Below are 15,806 nucleotides of genomic sequence, written 5' to 3' on the forward strand. Positions count from 1 at the left end.
GACATGGCATCAATTATGTTGATAAGCATGACATATAAATTACACACACACATACACACCTGCCAGTTTTCAGTGTTTATATCAGATATATTAAGTTATTTGATGGGACATCATAATCAAGGAGAAAGACTTGGAGATGAGAGGACAAAAAACAACAACAACCCTGTTCATTCATTGAGGAATTTGGGAGTGTACAGTGCATTCCTAACTCAAATCCATTTTCTACACACTAAGATTAGATGAAATCTTCAGTTCATAAAATAATATATTCAAATATTGTTGCTTTTTGACTACTAGCATGGGGTTACAGGAAAGTAATAGTGCACTTGTTTCTATCTCTAATAAAAATAGTGCTATTAATAAGTTGCTTGAAGAAATTAAATCTATAATGCACATATTCTCAAAAGAGTTTGGAATAAATTTATATAATATGATAAAAAAAGGAATTATTTCCCATATGCATAGGAATTCTAGTTTCATGTGGAAGTGACTGACGTGTCTGAATTGGTCATCCTTGAACTAAAATAGTGTGTTTTAGAGCAAAGAAAGAATCATCTTTCCCAATATTATATTGTTCTTATAAGAGTATAAAACAATTTTTTTAAAGGAAGCAGTGAGTCAAGGTATTAAATTAAAGCAGAAAAAAATTCTACCAAGTCACTTAAGCACACTCATTATTATGGCCCTTGCTACCTCAGGCCACTGGAGAACTTATAATTTAGTCTGCATTATGCAGTTTGAAGTGTTTTATGTTCTGCATGGGAGCAGGCTGCAATTCAAATATCATTGGCCATGAAAAATATGCACATACATTTAGCATGGAAAATCTCCAAGGGCATGACAGAAGAGACGGGCACATGTTGCCACAGCGTGATGGAGAATTTCTTGAATTAATCATTTGGACATAGTTTATCACCATTTTAGAGTTTTGCCAGAGACATTTTCTCCCCATTTGTTGGGGAAGCTGATTATACATGCACATCTCCAGAAGATAATAAGGCCAAAGCCTTTGATGCTTAAAGGCAAGTGGCTCTGTTAGATTCTGTTGTGACACAGAAAACTTCTCCACTGACAGAGCCGTTCAGATAACAGGAGTAATTGCTTATTTTATTGGGTTTAGGGAATTGTGTTCCATTCTCCCTCCTTGCCTATTACATCAGTTATTATGATCTGTCTCCTGTCATAATTTAGGGGGAGTGGGGTGTCAAATAAGCATTTTGAAGGTATTTGTGGAAAGAAAAGAGTATTCCACATTTAAATATTTCCTCCATATTCCCCAAATGATGCAGTATTATTTTTATAGGGCCGAAATGGTATTCAGAACCATTTTTAGCAGGGTTGGAGAAAATAACCCACCAACAATGGCTTCCTTTTGCAATTATAATTTTGTTTTTTGTAGCAGAAAATTGTGGGTTAAGGAGGCAAACACCATTTTAAGATATATGGGGTGAAAAGCCGTCCAAAGTCAATTTAGATTTGTTAGTGTGTAAGCATGTGTACACATCGGCTCCCATTTTATACCCCCTCCACTGGAATATTCTGTTAACCGGAATATTCTATTAAGTTCCTCAGTGACTTAATCACAGATAAATTAATATTACAATGGAGCTTTGTAGGGGCATCTTATGACTGATATATTCAAGGAGAAGAAACAAAGAATTCCCAAGAAAAATAGGCACTTTGTCCTGAATTGATACCTTCTATCCCCTACCTCATAATAGAATATGAGAACATTCAGTGTGGTCTTGCTTTTTCATGACCTGTCAATTTATATAGTATTGGTGCAAGATCTGTATCCCTGTTTTGTAAGTTATTAGGAGAAAATATTTCATATTTAATTAAGTATCTTACTTCTGTGCTGATTAATAAACAGCCATGTTTTTACAAGGCTTCCAAATGAGCATGAAAAAAGATGCCACTTCTTAAAGAAATCAGTTTTACATTAAAGTTTTACTTTCTTTGAGCAGATCTAAAGATCAGTTTTATATCCCCCCTTTCTTTCTTTTTTTTCATTCAAGTTATTTTTGATCCTAGTGGATGGCTTCCTAGACTTTTCTTGGCAAGATTTCAGCAGCGGTTTGCCATTGTTTGCTTCCTTGGACTGAGAGAGTGTGACTGGCCAAAGATCACCGAGTTGGCTTTGTGCCTAAGACAGGTCTAGAACTCAAGATCTCCCAGTTACTGGTGCCTGAATGACTACACCAAACTGGCTATCTTATACATGTTTACAGGTGAAAATCAAAAAATTAGAATATCGTGCAAAAGTTCATTTATTTCAGTAATGCAACTTAAAAGGTGAACCTAATATATGAGATAGACTCATTACATGCAAAGCAAGATAGTTCAAGCCATGATTTGTCATAATTGTGATGATTATGGATTACAGCTCATGAAAACCCCAAATCCACAATCTCAGAAAATTAGAATATTACATGCAATCAATAAAACAAGGATTGTACATAGAACAATATCGACCTCTGAAAAGTATAAGCATGCAGATGTACACAGTACTTGGTTTGGGCCCCTTTTGCAGCAATTACTGCCTCAATGCTGCGTGGCATGGAAGCTATCAGCCTGTGGCACTGCTGAGGTGTTATGGAAGACCAGGATGCTTCAATAGCGGCCTTCAGCTCTTCTGCATTGTTTGAACCAGGTTTTGGTGCTTTTGGCAGTGTGGGCAGGTGCCAAATCCTTCTGGAAAATAAAGTCAGCATCCCCATAAAGCTTGTCTGCGGAAGGAAGTATGAAGCGCTCCAAAATCTCCAGGTAGACGGCTGCATTGACCCTGGACTTAATGAAGCACAGTGGACCAACACCAGCAGATGACATGGCTCCCCAAATCAACACAGACTGTGGAAACTTCACACTAGACTTCAAGCATCTTGCAGTGTGCTTCTCCATTCTTCCTCCAGACTCTGGGTCCTTGGTTTCCAAATGAGATGCAAAAGTTGCTCTCATCAGAAAAGAGGACTTTGGACCACTGAGCAACAGACCAGTTCTTTTTTTCTTTAGCCCAGGTAAGACGCTTCTGACATTGTTTGTTGTTCAGGAGCAGCTTGACAAGAGGAATACGACATTTGAAGCCCATGTCCAGGATCCGTCTGTGTGGTGGCTCTTTTTTTTTTTTTAAACAAATTTTATTAATTTTTAAAATCAATACACAAACAAACAAAACGTAGAATATAATAACATAAGAGATCTTTTCTGAAAAACAAAAAACAAATAAGGCATCTTATTTAAAAACAGGATAATTCCAAATTATCATATTTCCATACAAGCACAATTTAATATGTATATTTATCTTATCTATTCAACTTCATATCTTTTCCCAGCTTCTCTTTATTTCTCCCTTTCCTTCTGTTCAATTATATTTCTTTTACCCTGGATTGTATATATTCATTGTATCCATCTGCCTTATTTACAATTTCATTATTCTCTTCCAACGTTCTTCTAGGTTTTAATTCAAACATAGACAGACATAACACAAAACATAAATACATAAAACTTCTTTTTGGAAAGCGGCTTACCCCGGGTTACATCTTTTTGTACAGACATAAATCAAATTCATGCTCACAAATATACTATTTCATATCTTATTTAACATTCTATATTTTTATATATTTTCTCTCTTCTATTCACTCTCCCAATTTCATTTTATTTATTTCACCTCAGTTTAGATAATTACACTTACATCTTTTGTCCGTTCACTTTCAATTATCTATTTATCTTTTCTTTCTAATACAATATTTCTCCTGTAATCACTGGTTGAAGTATGACAACTTTTTATCTTTCCCCTAAATTAAACACTTAAAATAATACATACTTTCCATACTGATTCTGCTTAGTACATTCTAAATACTACATTTTGAAATAATCAAACAAAAAAAGAGTATTGAAGTTTATAATATAGTAAAAACAATATTTCATAGGAAGTTCAACTCTATTGTTAAATCTTAAACATTTTCATAAATTCCCTTTATTGCATTATTAACTCATGTAGTATTTCAATTTTCTAACTCAGTTTCAAATACTAATATCTACAACACAGTCTTATGTACTTTTGCAGAATCATTTTTTAAGTTATATTTTACCCTTTATCTCTGAAAAAAACCTGTTTTTTAACATCTTGTTTTAAACCTTTATAACTTCTCTTTCCTTTTTCCCTTCCTTTCTTATCAATTCTAGCCTTTTTGCCCCCCCATCTCTCAAACTCCACTCTCTTAATCTTCCCTCTCTGTTGTATTTCTCTTTTCTGTTGCTTTCTGACATTATCTCGATTTTTCTTATTTTTCCCTTTCTTGGTTGCTTTTTTAAGTTCTGAATTCTCCATTCTCCTCCCCCTTCTCTTTTCTTCTTCTACTAAGATTGTTTGTCCATTAAAGATGGCTTCTTCCCAGCCTTCTTCTTCATCCTGTTGTTGTATTTCTTGGTAGGTAGAAATCACCATTTCTAGAAAGTGGAAAATAGATCCAGAAGAGCCCTTGCCTTCTTGTTCTTCTTCTTTCAGCTTTTGAAATTCCATTTGTAATTCTTCAACCGTTAATGCCATTTAAAACAAAAACAAAAACAACCCAAATGTTTTTAATCTTTCAAGAAATAGATCCCAAGAATTCCAAAGTCACAAAGCAATCCAAATCAGAGCAAATTGTTTCATTTGGCACTTTCTTCTTTTTGTATTTTCTCTTCCTGGGGTAGAATTCAATTACACAGATCCAAAATAATTTTCTAGAAGTTTTATCACCATTTATTTCTGGTCTTATACACTCCAAGCAGTCTCCTTCAATGCAATCTTAAAGTAAGTTCTTTACCTCTTCCCTCCCACTTATAGCAAAAAAAAGTTAAATTTTTTTCTAGTTTTTAATTTCAATGTTCAGAAATCTTTTACCTCCTTGGCTTTAAGTTTCAAATTTAATTACCTTCTGTGCCCAAGCAGGTTTTCCAGATTCCCTCTGCTATTTCTGTGGGGAAGGAGAGTGAGAGAAAATAACTTTCCCTTTTAATTTTCTTCCACCGCTTTTACAGCCTTCTTTGGGAAACAATGTATCATTCAAACAGTTTAATTTCCAGGGTATTTAAAAGTTCCTTGTTGTCCCGGTTCAGCCAAAAAAAAAAACCTTTCACTTTCTCCAGCTTCCTCCTGCACATATCTTACCCGGCTGCAGGCTTCTTTGTGGTGGCCATTGCTGACCGCCGCTCCACCGCCTTGGGAAAAATGAGTTTTGCCGGCTGAGGAGGGGGTTTGCGATATCCCCAAGCCCCTACCCAGATCTCCTCTCTCTTCGGATGCCTCTACGGGGCAACCATATCCTCCAGATCCAAATAGATCGGAGGAACTTCGGCGGCGAGCGCAGCAGGAACCGCGCACGATCGCGGATTCCTGCCGCCGCCGAAGCCTTGCAAAACCAGAAGCCTGTGTGGTGGCTTTTGATGCACTGACTCCAGCCTTAGTCCACTCCTTGTAAAAGTCCCCAACATTTTTGAATGGCCTTTTTCTGACAATCCTCTCCAGGCTGCAGTCATCCCTGCTGCTTGTGCACCTTTTTCTTCCACACTTTTCCCTTCCACATAACTTTCTAGAAATATGCTTTGATATAGCACTTTGGGAACATCCAACTTCTTTTGCAATTACTTTTTGAGGCTTTCCCTCCTTATGGAGGGTGTCAATGATGGTTTTCTGCACAACTGTCAGGTCAGCAGTCTTTCCCACGATTGTGATTCCTACTGAACCAGACTGAGAGACTATTTAAAGGCTCAGGAACCCTTTTCAGGTGTTATGGCTTAATTAACTGATTAGAGTGGGACACTGAGCCTAGAATATTGAACCTTTTCACAATATTCTAATTTTCTGAGATTGTGGATTTGGGGTTTTCATGAGCTGTAAGCCATAATCATCTCAATTATGACAAATCATAGCTTGAACTATCCTGCTTTGCATGTAATGAGTCTATCTCATAGATTAGTTTCACCTTTTAAGTTGCATTACTGAAATAAATGAACTTTTGCACGATATTCTAATTTTTTTGAGTTTCAAAGTAACTCCTAATGAATTCAGTGAATCTTACTTTCAGGAAAACAGATATAGAACTGCATTTTCAATACCTCATTATTCCAGTGTCCTTAATATTTCAGTATGACAATCTTTGTAATAAAAAATGTGCTATTGAGTTTGAAACCAATAACATATCATGTGCTCTTTTGAATTCCTTTGGGAACATTGGGAAAAAAAGTATTTGAATTTCCAAAAGTAAGTTTATTTGCTTCTTCTTTGCTACAGCATTCTACGTCAATATCTCTCCTGATGAAAATAGTCTCCTTTATCTCTATTTTCAGACCAATACATGAATTATTGTGAAGCAGATACATAATTTTGTATTTAATTTATGCCCTACTGCAATTAATCACTGCTCAGCATCTCGCAAGGTAAGAAATACAATGATGATTAAATCCTCCATGGTAAAGATATCAAAACAAATGACAAGAACAATAAAAGTAAGTAAAACTAATAAAATGTTCCAATGCAATAAATTAAGAATATGTCATCAGAAATAAATAGGATTTTAATAACTTTCCAAAAATCAGAAGAGAAAGTGAGTGATTCTGATCTCCAAAGAGAGGCCAATCCAGAGCGATCACAGAAAAGTGGTGCCAAGACTTGGCTTCCCTCAACTCCAGGAAATGTGAGACCATTAGCAGCAATTCCCTACACATTCTAATAGGTCAGCTAATTCTGCTTGGAGAAGAACATATCAATAGTATGGCCTCATCTACTCTGCCAGAGCAAATTTATTTATTACTAGAGATACTGAGGAATTAAAACTCACTGTAGCTGAAATTGAGTTGTTGTGATGGCTGTTTTGTTTCATATGACATTTAAAGTGGCATATAGAAGGAACAGTTCAAAAAGTCTGACCAATCTTGGCAGCGTAAGACAAGGATTTTGCATCTTTTGTTAGGTACTCCTTGTAATTCTCTAGTGTGAAATACTTATTTTGATTTAATGGGAAGATACTTTTGTAAGGTGTAGTCTATTACCCATAGTCTATAATGTTGATATTGAAGGAAGTGGGCATTACACGGAAAGCTTCAACATTAGAATAACTGGGATTCACTTGTTAATGGAAACAATGTGGGAACATCTAGAACTGCAAGGACAGAGAAAGATAGGATATTGCGACTAAACAATGCAGTTTGCAATAACTGTGTGCAATGTGCAAAGTTGTGAGGGGTGAGACACTAAATACAAGCCAGCAATTCTGTTTTATGGGGATCATAATCTCTGGCAATTGCTTAGCAGATAGAAATAGATTACCTTGTGGATTTCAACAAATAAGGACCTAATTTAAACATTTCATCCTGAAATTGACAATTTAATGGAAAATAAGTTTTGGGAGAATTATATGCTTTGTACTCCAGGGTAAAAAAATATTCATTTTCCAAGATCATTTCTTGATATGTTATATATCATTAGAACCTACACATCCGATCTCAAATATTTAAAAAAATTGTTAGTGCATTGTACTACTTGATATGCTTCATAATTTCCTGCTACTGAAAAGCTGGTTGCTCTTCCAGGTACTGGGATAAGTTGAGTCCATACCTGTTAGATGTTTTTGGAACATATACATCTGTCTTTGGGATATTTATGAAGTTTTCTCCCTTCTACGATATTGTCATTAGAAGTCAAGTAGCCTGTAAATTGTTTGGAAAAACCTCTTGATGTATGGGCTTCCATATGATATAGCACGATTGGAGATCCTTGTCCCTTTGGAAATCTTATTTTCTTATAAATTTGTCCACTCTCATCATAGAAATATCTGAGGCTGGAATGGAATATTATGTTGGAGCAGGGCTAGTAACCTTTTACCCTGTCTGTTAAAACATACAGCCCCCTTTATTTGTATGACACAGGGAGGGGACTTCAAAAGTCATTCTAAACTGACAGTTTTATTGTAGCATAAACCTTTGAGGGCCAGAGTCCATTACATCAGTTACATGATGTATTCACCTAAGTAGGTAAGATATACTTGGAGTAGTGAGTGAAAACGATCACATTGTTTTATTTCCTACTAAGGCAAAAAGGTCAAACAATGCAAGAGATAAAAAGCATGTCACAATATGATGCAGAACACAAATGAATACAAGATTCAATAAGCATGAATAGGAGCCTTCCCTTTCAACGGTTACAGCAGTGATGAAGGTGTATAACATTCAAAACGAAGTAGTCCTTTTCAATAATAAACAAACCAATCAAGAGATGCTTTCAGTAACTTTTGCTAATAGATTCCAGTTCTAGTTCCAGTGGACAGATTTTGCACTTTTATAATAATTATTAAAGGGGCAAAACGGAGCAAAATTGTATGAGACAATGCTGGCAAAGATCACGTTGAGACTTCCTAAACCATTAAATGTTGAAGTAGCAGTATTTCAGTTTTACCACCCAATTCACCACCTCTAAGTTTTCATTGTTAAAATAATTTTTATCAAAAGGTTTTAAAAACTATGGAAACATCAAAGAAGAAATAGAAAAAGAAAACAAGTACAGTATAAAAGGGTGTAGTTTCGATGGCCAGATTATGATAGCTCATGATTTTCTCCAGTTCTTTTTCTTCAACTCTGGCATCTCCTGGTACAGCAATATCAATAAATTATACATTTTGGTTTTCAACAACTGTAATATCTGGCGTGCTGTGTTCCAAATGATGATCCATCTATATTCAAAAGTCCCACAATATCATCACCTTCTCATTTTTGACAACTTTTTCCACTTTATGTTCCCATGACTTTTCGGGTACAGGTAAGCTGTATTTTTTACATAATGACCAGTGGATTAATTTGGCAACTCGATCATGTCTAGCTTTGTAGTCAAGTTTGTGTGCTTTTGCTTCACTCACATATTAAATGTGAAACAGTTTCAACTTGCAAAGTCGGCAATTTGGATTGTCAGTGGATTTTTGTATCTTCGCTTTCATGGCATTAGTTTGTAGTGCTTGTTCTTGAGCAGCAAGTATTAAACCTTCTGTTTCTTTCTTGATAGTTCCCATCTTATAACAGCCTCCTCCTTCTCCTCTTCCTCTTTGTATTCATATTATTAATCATACAATCAGCCAGATGTTCAGACTGTGTTGGCATTTTTTTCCTACCTATAGAGTCTTTACCAAGAAACTTAGATCGGCAGATCTGAATGTTTCATATTATTATTTTTATTTTTATTGGTATTGCTATTGCTGTTGCTATTGCTGTTGTTAATCTTTGGTGAGATTCACAGCCTTTGGGGCTGGTTGGTAGCTCAACAGCTTGAGTCCTAACCAAGGACCTAGGAACTGTTAAGGTAGCGTTGGAGGATATAAGCTGTCCCAAGTAGGATTATTATTATTATTATTATTATTATTATTATTATTATTATTATTATTATTATTATTATTGTTATTATTATTATTATTATTGTTATTAGCTTTATTATTATTATTATTAACTTTATTATTAACTTTATTAACTTTATTATTAACTTTATTATTAACTTTATTATTAACTTTATTCATTAAACATCAAACTCAGTCAACTGAACATTCAAAAAATGCATCACAAATACCATTGACTGGTGCTAATGGTTGATATGGGTTGCTACCAGCATCCTACGTACCAACCAAGTACCTTTTTAAGATGATGATGATAATGATGATTATTATCCTCAAGCTCTATGTAAGCAATTCCTTGAGATGCTGAATGACTTCACAGGGGGAAAATTCTTTTTAAGTTTGTTTCTTAATTTAAATGAGCTCTGATTTTGAGAAAAATGGTTGTGCAATGAATTGGAGAGGGCTTCCACCCTAACCCTTTAGACTATTTGCTAAATTAAAATCAGCACTCCAAGCTGTTATTTGCATTTTAAAGGAAATAGCAGCTTCAAATAATGTAGAATTTTTTATTTATTTATTTTATTGAGGTGGTGGGAAAGAAAGACTTACACATCCTTGCTGTAGCATACAATAGTCAATTTAGGCTTCTTTGTGGCAGCTACTCTCAGGGAACCCATACCTTCCCCACAAGAGCCCTTTGCTTGTATTATTTGACAGGGACAAAGAACAAGAACACCTTCAGCCACAAAAGAGAACTGTCAACAAGGATGAAACTATATGAATTTCCCCAAAGAAGCACTTTGGAGATCCCCATCTCAGTGGAGCAGCCCTTATGAAATATTCTTACCAATTGAACATCCATTGATGGATCTTCTTTTATTACACCCATAAACCCATTAAGTTATTTTGTTTTCATTTCTTCATGATATTCTCCTTATTCCCTGCCGATTATTTCTAGACTTTTTTCAATCTGTTGATTTCTTTCTTTCTTTCTTTCTTTCTTTCTTTCTTTCTTTCTTTCTTTCTTTCTTTCTTTCTTTCTTTCTTTCTTTCTTTCTTTCTTTCTTTTCTATTTATCTATCTATCTATCTACCTACCTATCTTCCTATCATCTGTTTGTCTGTCTATTTCTTTTTATTTATTTTTAGTTAAGTACAACTGCTTATAAGAAAATTGTTGAGGTTTCCGGTTTGTCGGCTTCGCGAGCGGTAGGGATTCGCGAGCTGCGCGATCCCCTGCCGCGCTAGCCGTTTTGGGGCTCCGACCGGACGGGTGCGGAGCAAGGCTGCCCTGCAGGGTAGCTGAAGGTAAGGGGGATCCGGAGGAAGGGTTTGGGGGTGTTGCAGACCCCTCCCTGGCCGGCAGAACCCCCTGTTACCAGGACGGTGCAGCGGCGGTCCGTAATGGCCGCCACAAAGAAGTTGACAGCCGGGCAAGTATGCGCAGGAGGAAGAAGAGAAAGTTATTGAAAGTAAAAGTTCTTCTTGGTTGACCCAGGGCTTTGAGATTTATCTAATTTAATTCCTGGAAAAGATGGTTTTCTGATGATTTCTTCCACAAGAGAAAAAAAAGCGGCTATTTTGAGGTGCTGAAGGGAAAGTTTACTCTCCCTCCCGACGGAATTAAGCCGGAAGGGAGAGGATAAAGAAAATATATTAATTTGGATCTTGTTGGAGGAGATGCCTTGAAGACTTGAGGACAGAAATACAATCTTAATAAGGCTTTAAAATATAGACTTGGATTCTTTTTTTTTATTTGTTTGATACCACCCTGGAAGAGGAAGGGGGAATTTTGGCTTGCTTGGATTTATTGAGGATTGTGGATTTTGGGATTGTTTTGCCTTTCTCTCGGAATATTTGGTTGGTGTAAGAAGAAAGAGGAATAAAGAAAAGAAAAGATTTATTTATAATGGCTTTCCTTTTGAAGACCTGAGGGATGAATATGAGCAAACAAAAGCAGCCTGCAAAGATGGCATGGAAAAAGCTTTTCTATTTCTAGAAATGGCGCTGGTCAATTACCAACAGACAATGGAACAGATGGAAACGGAAGAAGAACAACAAGGAAGAGACGAAGACGCCATCTTCATTGAATCCCAAAACTTATCTAAGGAAGAAGGAAGGAAGAGAGCAAGGAAAATGAAGGACTTAAGATCTAAAAAAACATTTGAGAAAGAGAAAAATATGATGCAAAGTAAATATAATGATAACAAACAAGAGAAAAAGGGAACACAACAGAGAAGGGATCCCAGCAAGGTAGAGGGTAGAAGAAGAAGGGGGGTAGGAAGATTTGGTGGGGGAAGAAAGAAAGGGGAAAGGCGGAGAAAAGCCTCAAAGCTTTAAAATTGGATGGGAGAAGAGGATTTTTTTAGAGACAAAGGATGAAATATAATTTTCTGTAAGAAAGATTCTGCTAAGGTACAGAAGATGGTATTGTAACATTTATATTTGAAATAGTAAATTAGAATGGTTTAAGATTTAATAAGAAATTAAAATGTTGAAGTTTTTAATAATGATTGATTTTTAAAATGTAATAAAATATCGAAGGAAAGGAGGATACAATGTATTTAAACATTTTTGGTGGATAGAATGTACCAAGCAGAACCAAATTGGGTATTTGTTATGCTGAATGTTAATTTTACTAACTTAGGGGAGGATAGAAAGGCATCATACTCTGATTAGTGATTTCAGGAGAAATTTTTTTTTTATTATAAGAAGAGATAGAGGGATAATTGAATGGGCAAAAGATACAAATTTAATGATTTAATTAAGATGGATTAAATAAGATAGAAATGTGAAGAGTGATATGTGCTATTATTTTAGCCCATGCAAAGAGAGGTAACTGGGGCCAAGGTACTTTACTAAAAGATTTTTTTTATGTTTGTTTGTGTTTGTTTGTGTTTTATGAGAATATTGGGGAAATTATGGTATTTATCTATCTATCTATCTATCTATCTATCTATCTTCCTATCATCTGTTTGTCTATTTCTTTTTATTTGTTTTTAGTTAACTACAACTGCTTATAAGAAAAGCCTCAAAGCTTTAAAATTGATGGGAGAAGAGGGATTTTTTGCAAAAGGAAGAAAGAGAGAACAACAAGAAAAAACACAAAGGGCCCGCAAGGAAAAAGGGGAGGATAGAGACAAAGGATGAAATATAATTTTCTGTAAGAAAGATTCTGCTAAGGTACAGAAGATGGTATTGTAACATTTATATTTGAAATAGTAAATTAGAATGGTTTAAGATTTAATAAGAAATTAAAATGTTGAAGTTTTTAATAATGATTGATTTTTAAAATGTAATAAAATATCGAAGGAAAGGAGGATACAATGTATTTAAACATTTTTGGTGGATAGAATGTACCAAGCAGAACCAAATTGGGTATTTGTTATGCTGAATGTTAATTTTACTAACTTAGGGGAGGATAGAAAGGCATCATACTCTGATTAGTGATTTCAGGAGAAATTTTTTTTTATTATAAGAAGAGATAGAGGGATAATTGAATGGGCAAAAGATACAAATTTAATGATTTAATTAAGATGGATTAAATAAGATAGAAATGTGAAGAGTGATATGTGCTATTATTTTAGCCCATGCAAAGAGAGGTAACTGGGGCCAAGGTACTTTACTAAAAGATTTTTTTTATGTTTGTTTGTGTTTGTTTGTGTTTTATGAGAATATTGGGGAAATTATGGTAGAAAGACAGGGAAAGATTCAATATGTAATGATTTGTTTGTTGTTGAAACTTTTAATAAAACTTGTTTTAAAAAAAAAAAAAAAAGAAAATTGTTGATCTCCAGGTTCCTTCATTTTCCTATTAAAAATATCTATACACTTTCAGATGGAAAATTACATTTTCGAGATGTCAAGATAAAGCTTGATTTAGGATTGCAATATTTCACTTTTGAAAAAAGAGATGGGATTACTGTTTGTAATCTGGAATGGAAAATTTACTTATTTGCTTATTTGTGTTTTTCTACTATAATGCAACTGAATGCCTCATTATGTTGGATATGGTCCCTTTGGTTTCTTCAATTAGTGCTAACTAGTTTTTCAAGTTGTAAAGTCTTCATTACTTATAAACCATTATTAGTTATGAAATCCCAGCTTTGATGTTTAAATCAGTGCCACTGGGAAAAAAAATCAATAATTTCTCTTTCTCTATGGAAAAAACAAGAATAGCAGCAGTAACTACCCTGACTGCCACTGGTGATGCAGCATCTCTACTGCTCAATCCTGAATATTGTCATGTCCCCCCACCCTTTCATGGCCTGATGGAGCAGAACACCAATGGAAATGAGACACATCTAGAAAAAAATGGAACATAGTAATTCTATTTGATCCAGAAAGAACATTAATTTCTCTTAGGTTGCTGGTTAATAAGTTGTGAAACCATCAAAAAATGTCCAAGCTCTGAACTGAACTTGGAAGTATAGTTAGTCCTCATTTAGTGACCACAATCTGGCATCCCACCCAATGCAATAATTTTTATGCAGGGATTCCCTAAGATCTGGTTATTATATTATATTATTTCACAGTTCCTTCAGGCTAAAACAGTTGAGAAAGATTGCTCTACAGATTAGAGGCTATTTTTAAAAATTTCTTATCAGGAGGTTGGCTAGCTGGTAGGTTCTTTGAAATGGAATTCTAGGGCCAGTAATGCCCTTAACACATTGGTTAATCTGGGTTTGAATTTACGTGTGTGTGTTTGTGTGTGTGTGTGTGTGTGTGTGTGTGTGTAAATGAGAGAGAGAGAGAGAGAGAGAGATATGGGTTGGTTTAACCAACCTTGCAAATTCCATGTGATCAGGGGGAATTTGATTAAAAGGAATATTTATTTTTCCTAATCAGGTATTGATGAAGCAGAAACTTTGTTTCTTCTGGTTTAACTGCTTAGCTGAATCTAAATACTGCAGATGCCTGTTGCACTGATTTTAAAGGCTTTCCCAGAGCAAACCTAATCCCATTTTGTAAAGATGGTAGCCAATAGGTTAGCTATAAAGAGAAAAACTTGTCAATTTTGTGTATTTTGAGGTCACTTTCACATGAAGAACTGAGTCTTTTAATGAAGATGTGTTATCTGCCATTCTGAAATCAATGCTGCTACAGCAACTGGTATTGTTGAGAAATTAGAAAACATTGGCTTTTTAAAACTCTTTAGATGCATAGTCTCCTGTTTATCTTCAGCAAAAAGTTCATGAAAAAGTAATTTTAAAGGGATTTTTGTACAGTCTAATTCCATTTCTGAGAAAGCGTTAATACATCCCTTCAATTTTTGTCCATCTGAATATGCCCTTCTATGTTGATAGTTTTTTGTATAATAAATACAATAGTAATTATACATTTTTTGTATGATAAAAATAAGATTTTTTCTATTGATAAGAATTTGACAAGGGTGGGGGGTGATTAGGGTGCTGGCTTACAAACCAGGCAAATATGAATTGTAATGAAAACTGGTTAGTTGACTTTGGGCCAATCACTTTCTGTTAGCCCAACCTACCGCACAATATTGTTGGGGGAAAAAATAGAAGGAGGAAGGAATACAGGATATTCCTCAATTTACAACAGTTCACTTAGTGAGGATGAATATGATTTAATTTGGGGAAATGTCTTTATCAGTTTCATTTATATAAATCTTAAAGTTTTGTTTCCATACAAGAAATAATCCGTTTTTATTATTGTTATGGCTATAGAAGGCTTGGGAGAAAAAACTACTTAGGAAAACTGATAGGAGTGCAATTATTAATAATAACTACAGCAGCAACAACAACAACAACAAGAGAAATGATTGATTTAATCCAGAATTATCTAAATTACATAAAGATAAAATTCTTCACCTATTGACTAATGTCAGACAAAAACTAATTTGACTTGCCCAATGTGGGAGAACAGGTCCTAAGCTCTGTGAGTTAGTGTTGTTTTGTTGTCCAAAGAGACAACAAAAAACCAAGAATATTGTTATTGCCATCATAATTTATAATTGAAAGTATGTTTGTTGGGCTGATACAGAAAGTTGAACTATCCAAATAAAAATTTCATGTAGCTGTGATGGCTCTAATATATGTTTCAGAAAGACTCAATATATGTTTCAAAAAGATTCAAAATAATGTTTGGGTTGGAAGAAAGATAATTAGTGAATCTGCCTGCATACTGCAAAATAATAAGGATGTGGTAGAACATATGAAAGAAGGGGCAAAAATTCAAGATAGATAGTTCCAGATCTTTGTGCTTAATGAAGAATTCTGCCTTGGGTGAGATGTACCACTAACAGTGAAGAGCAAAACGAAAGCTTTATGTACAACCAATCAAATTGCTGAGAAGATGTAAAATGGAACATTTTTCAGGGTGAGGGAGGTGGGGGGCTGGGCAGGAGAAGGAGCTGTACTTTGAATAGCTTAGTATCTTCTTTCAACATTTAAGGAAAACAGAAGGATGATTGCATACTTCTACCATT

The sequence above is a fragment of the Notechis scutatus genome, chromosome 3, assembly GCF_049901735.1.
Source record: "Notechis scutatus isolate UNSWTSFEM ecotype Mainland chromosome 3, rNotScu1.2, whole genome shotgun sequence".
Lineage (NCBI taxonomy): Eukaryota > Metazoa > Chordata > Lepidosauria > Squamata > Elapidae > Notechis > Notechis scutatus.